Consider the following 6,019-nt stretch of genomic DNA (forward strand, 5'->3'; position numbering starts at 1 on the left):
CTGCACAGATGGAGTCCACACTCCAGTTAGCCTTTCTACTCTCTATATTCTCACACATACCAAGACCATGTGCACCTTGGGGCAGAATTATATACAACTTTGGAGAGGATGTAGGAGGGAGTGGCTGGATCTCAGATGAGCATCCAATGACACTCTCTACCCCTCCTGCTATGAAGTACAGTCAACAGGAACAATCTTGAGAGCCTATTGTTGGTTTATCATGAGTTCTCTAACTAAGATGTTAATGGCTATAAAGCTTGGAGGACAGAGTTCTACAACAGACAGGGAAATGTAAATATCCCTCATGTGAAAAGCTTCTATAAAGGAATACACATACAACACTTTCTTTTTGTTTGTTTGTTTTGTTTGGGGACAGGGTTTCTCTGTGTAGTTTTGGTGCCTGTCCTGGATCTTGCTCTGTAAACCAGGCTGGCCTCAAACACACAGAGATCTGCCTGGCTCTGCTCCCAAGTGCTAGGCTTAAAGGCATGTGCCACCACCGCCCTGCCCCTTTTTACACTCTCTAAGCAGTATATTTCAATGAAATTCTTGTCAATATTCTTGCCACCATGACTTCTTTTGAAAAAGGTGATTGATTAATTTTGTGTCAAAAGAAACCCTTCAAACATACTGGCAGTGAAAGAAAGAATATCCAGGGGCTTTTCATTCTACCCATCATGATAAGTCACAGAACACAGATTACAAGTATAATTAATTCAAATACAACCATTTGTGAATAAATTAATTTAGCAAGCATAGAAAAGCAGAGAGCAGTCCAAAATGACCAATACTATATGTAACCCAGACAAAAGCATTTTCCAAACAAATTGCTGGTGCATGAAGATATCATCACTTGAGGCTGGATGACTGACTTTAGTGCCCCTATAATGATGAAGCCAATGTCTCAGAGGACAGATAGGAGCTAGTCTCTGCTGTCAAACTGTCACAGAATTATTAAATATGGAGGGGAAAATGACCCAAACAGTATGTAATAAGCTCCCTTTTCATTCTCTCACTACAAAAGCACATCTGTGGATTGTTAATGACTCTGAAATGGAGGATCCAAATTGATGAGAAAGAAAACTATCTCTCAGGGATAGGGAAAAGGAAATGAACACACAAAATGTTTATAAAGCATAATTTTAAATATAAGGGGTTGTGAAAATACTATGAAACATCATGAAGTAGAATATAAATGTGAGCTATTATTACTCAGTTTTATATTCCTTTTCTTTATGATTTTAATATCAATCATTACTCTTTTAAAGTACAGAAAAGTACCTAGATATTTGCCCTGACAGTGCATGTCTTTCATTTTTTTTGTTTAATGAGGTGGCTGCTATGTTGCATTGATATTTTCCATCCTGTTGGATGATTCTTTATTGGACATGCTGCCTTCATTAATGAAACACCATGACCAAAAGTAACTGGGGAAGGAAAGGGTTTATTTTGCTTACAGTTCCATATCGCAGTTCATAATCAAAAAAGTCAAGGCAGGAACCTGGAAGCAGGAGATGATACAGGGGCCACTGAGGAACGTTGCTTACTGATTTGCTCCTTGTAGCTTGCTCAGTCAGCCTTCTTTCTTATATCATCTAGGATCACCAGGTCCCACCTACAATGAACTGGGTCTCCCCACATCAAATACTAATTAAGAAAATGTACTACTGGCTTGTCTGCAGCCTGACATTATGGAGACAGTATCTCTGCTGGGGGTCCCTTCTCTCAGATGATTCTAGCCTGTGTTAGGCTGATACAAAAACTCACCTGAACTCATGCCATTGACCTGCATAATAATGCCTGGAGTAGGTATTCTGTGCTAAATACTGGAGCTTGATTCTCCATGTCTAGAGTCTTGGGCCAGAAGACCCACTTGCTACAGAATGCTTCTGAAAGCCACATACCACACTAAAGCTCAAACAGGGTTTTCAAACATGACAACTTCTAAAACATCCAGAGAGTCTTACTGATCCCTTTGCCTTGGTGCCAAACACTAGGTAAATTCTCAATGACCTGGAAATCAAATGAGTGGCACGCAAAGGAAATGGAATATCTTGTTCACAAGCATGCCAAATAGCAGTAAGCAAATTTAAACCAGCTTCCCACATTCTCAGATATTACACATAAACAATCATTTTACTTGATCATGTGTAGCCATTCCAAGTTTCCCTGTGTTCAGAAGGCTAAGAGTTGAAGAAATTTGATGTTTTCATACAGAGAAAGTAGTGAATTCAATAGGAGACCTCACTTATTACTGGGTTTGAGGATGGACACGAGCCTGAAAGTAATTAATCTGCTCATTCTTGGTATGGTATGGGTCAGCTGCAGCTCACGGGTAGCATCATGTTAGACAGATTAAAAAACTGTGTTTGTGAATACTAGCTATAGAATCCCAGAAGAAAAATCAACTTTAACACTCAGATCATGAGTGCTATGAGTCCAAGTGCAAACTCCCAATGCCATTGGGGTTACACAAACACAAAACACACACGCACACACCCACACCCACATAATTTTTAAAGTTACCTTAAAAGCACACTATGTCACCATTCACAGATAGTCTTGGGTAGCTTATTTTTCCACACCCTGCCCATACAGTGTTCAATAGTATCCCACAAATTACACTGTATGTTTTTAGTCACTCTATCTTCACTACTAAACTACACACGCACAAAAGTAGCTTTGTCTTCACATAAAATGTGCTCCTAGACCAGGGCAGTATCCTAAGAATCAAGTACATAGATTAAATTGGTATCTCAATTTCCAGGCCAATGCACACCTTAATAGTGTAGCACAAACCCTCTTTCCATTCCCAGGTCCTGAAAATTAAATAATTTAAAAAGGTGCACTTTTAATCACTTCTCTCATTTTTTTTTATCCTCCACCACCCTATCGCAGTCGGCTAAACACTGAAGCAACAAGGTCAGTCAATTGCAATGCATTTTTCTATTCAAATATAATAGAAAATTTGACCATTCCACATTCAAAGAGCAAATACATTCTTGGACTGACAACCACATTCCACTCGCTTCTCCTGAGAACCGAGTGTGACAGATGCCTGGGCTGTAATTGCCAATCAGCCTTTACATGGCAGCTGAAAACACAATACATCACTTTGATCTCCTTTGCTCTAAACACATCCACAATCAAGAAACCTGAACAAGGAATGAGAAGTTGGCATCATTTCCAGAAGCTGTCACTGGTGGTGCTTAAATACTGGAACGTATATTTTGCTCCTACTTTTATTTCTCTGTTTCAGAGACATTGTTAAAGAACTGAACAACTTAAAATTTCTCTAGTTAATCATATAAATAAACATGCACCTACACACTAAATCTAAATACAAGCATATTTAATTAAATCCAACCTCAACTGTCTCCTTGTCTAGATATTCTTTTGAGGAAAAAAGCAAGGCTGGCATTCTCAGTTGATTCTGAAATGAAGTTCAAGCATGCCATACTCACACTTTGCAGGGAGGTCATAGCCGCACGTGATTTTTGCATGTCCAGTCTCACAGCCATTCAGGTTCCGACATTCAGCTAACAAACAGGGACCAGCTGCTCTATGAATACAGCCATCCACTAGGGGAGAGAGATCACAAAGTTAGCCTATGTGTGACCTTTTGGGGAAAAAAAAAGTATAAATGGACAGGAGAAAAGGAACTCAATTTCTTCCTCCCAAAACCATAGCTCTACAGAGGAAAACTTGCAGTGAATATCTCTCTCTCTCTCTCTCTCTCTCTCTCTCTCTCTCTCTCTCTCTCTCTCTCTCTCTCCTCATGGTAAAACGTTATAGAGGTGTTCTGGTTAAGTTTCTCTTGGAGTGGCAGAGCCCCTAACAGGTAGAATAATTTCACTGGTGTAGGCACTTTCTGCCAATATCTAATTTCATGAAAACAGTGTTAGGAAGAAATGCTAACTGTCTCTTCAAAGCTGCTAAGTATGTTTGCCAGCACATCACCAGGATCAAATGAGGTTTTGAAGAAGAAAAGGTACACGTGTACTCTTCTCAAAAGTGAGATGGTAAAAGCAAGGCTACTCAAATAAGAACCAAAGTTCCAGACAACTCGGTTCCTCACAGACACCCTGCAAGCATGATCAGGTTGCTGCAAGGGAAGAGCTAAATGATGCAAAGGTAGATGGGGCTTTAGAAGCACCTGGAAGACCATGCACCTGGATTGCTTGAGACAGAGTAAAGCCAAATAGTGGCAGCTGTTCTTACTCTGCTGGAGAGGCAGCTTTCTGCCCTCAGGCAGCCTCAGCTGCAGCTCCTCCTCTGGGCCCTTTGCATAAAGCCACCTTGGCAAAAAGCACCAAGCTGGTTTCAGTAAAAATCAACACCTTCTGTGACTGGATCTGAAGTTAATGCTGAGGTATAGTGCTAAAGGATCATGGACACATAAATTAGGAGCTTAAAATTTTAATTTAGTCCTTTTTTAATAAATACTACTCTATGGGCAGAAAGAAAAATCAAGTTTGCAAACCAAGACAAGGTAGAAGTCAGGGTAATCTAGAATGGGAAAGAAAACACAGTATCTTTGAGAGATCTGAACACCCCTCCACCCCACACTCCATACCATCATGCAACTGATGACTTCTTATTTTTGTTTTATTTCAAGACAAAGCTAGATACTGGACAGACTTTAGTGCTGCAGGTACAACATGTCTAATATCCAAGTTGGCTTCTATTGCCACTGCCTGTCACCGGGGCATCATTCTCAGCTGAACAAGTGTCCAAAGGAATAAGCTTATCGAGGCTTACTGGCCTTACCACTTACATATCTATGGCGTTTGATAATGAACCTAGCCCTAAAGGACCCTCATATCAAAATGAATGTATTCCAGCCTACTCTCAACTGTCACCCTTCACAGACCCGGGGTAAAATCCACACAGTGCTCTTTATCAGCCACATGCTGCAGTAAGCTCTAGTTTGTAATGAATTGGTGTTAGAGGTGCAACCTCACATACCTGTGCAGGAATTTAAGGACTTAGGTGCACGAGGCATTCAGCAGAAGGCTTAATACAATATTATGTGCTAGACTGATAGTGTTTAAATATCTTAAAATAAAGTTGGCTAAATTTAAAAACAACTCTTTATCAGCAAATGAGAAACATAAAGAAGAATATGAAAACCACCATTCACCCTGCTCCAGAGAGAACACCAATGCCCTGCCCACTGTTTGTGCACACACAAAATACAGTTACTCACAAGAAAAGATTGGAAATAGTTGTTCAAAGATGTTTAACTAACCATTTCTCTTTTAAAAATTTATCATATGAAATTATCAACTCAAGTGCAAATGATGTTTGCACTAATTCAAAGCTTTCTACAGGAATAATAACCTGAAATTATGCTGTGCTCATAAACAGAAGGACTGCTTGTTCAATAAATAAAGTTCCATCCTGCCAAAGACTATTCTGCAGCTATTAAAAAGAGTAGATCAACTTTTAGGTTAACAGTTTCATCATGATGAGATATTCACATGAAAATGACTGGTTTAGAAGACAGTCAAGACTCAAAAACTGTCATAGTTTGGTTTCTAATTCTGTGATAAATACCATGACCAAAAGCAATTTGAGGAGGAAAGGATTGATTTCATCTTACTGTCCAACACTGAGGACCAAGCAGAGGCCATGGAATAATGTTGTTCACTGCCTTGCTCAGTTTGCTTTCTTATGAAAACTAGGATTACCTGCACAGGGATAGTTCCACCCACAGTGAACTGGGTGCTCCCACATTAATCAGGAAAATGCTCAACAAGCTTGCCTATAGACCAATCTTCTGGAGATATTTTCTCAGTTGAGGTTCCCTCCTCTCAAATGACTTGAGCTTGTGTCAAATTGTCAAAAACTAGCCAGTTCAAAGATGCACATCCCTAATGACAAGAATAAGGGATAAAGACAAGAGAAAGAAGACTACTATAAAAAAAAATTATGCCCTAATTTGTCTATGCTTGATTTTTTTCCCCACAAGCTCTTCAAGGAAATAATATTGAAGTGAACAGTTTGGGTTTTTTTT

At 39.5% G+C, this 6,019-nt stretch overlaps 1 protein-coding gene across 1 annotated transcript in view; it reads right to left on the reverse strand.

The window, feature by feature from the left end:
* The window catches only part of Macrod2 (mono-ADP ribosylhydrolase 2), a 1,315,286-nt gene extending 1,311,710 nt beyond the window's left edge, over positions 1-3,576 (reverse strand). The window contains exon 1 of the mRNA XM_036186599.1: positions 3,465-3,576. The gene's annotated coding sequence lies outside the window, so the exon portion shown is untranslated. The remainder of the gene's footprint in view (positions 1-3,464) is intronic.
* Between the last annotated feature and the right edge of the window lie 2,443 nt (positions 3,577-6,019).

The sequence above is a fragment of the Onychomys torridus genome, chromosome 4 (genome assembly GCF_903995425.1).
Source record: "Onychomys torridus chromosome 4, mOncTor1.1, whole genome shotgun sequence".
NCBI classification, from domain to species: Eukaryota; Metazoa; Chordata; class Mammalia; order Rodentia; family Cricetidae; genus Onychomys; species Onychomys torridus.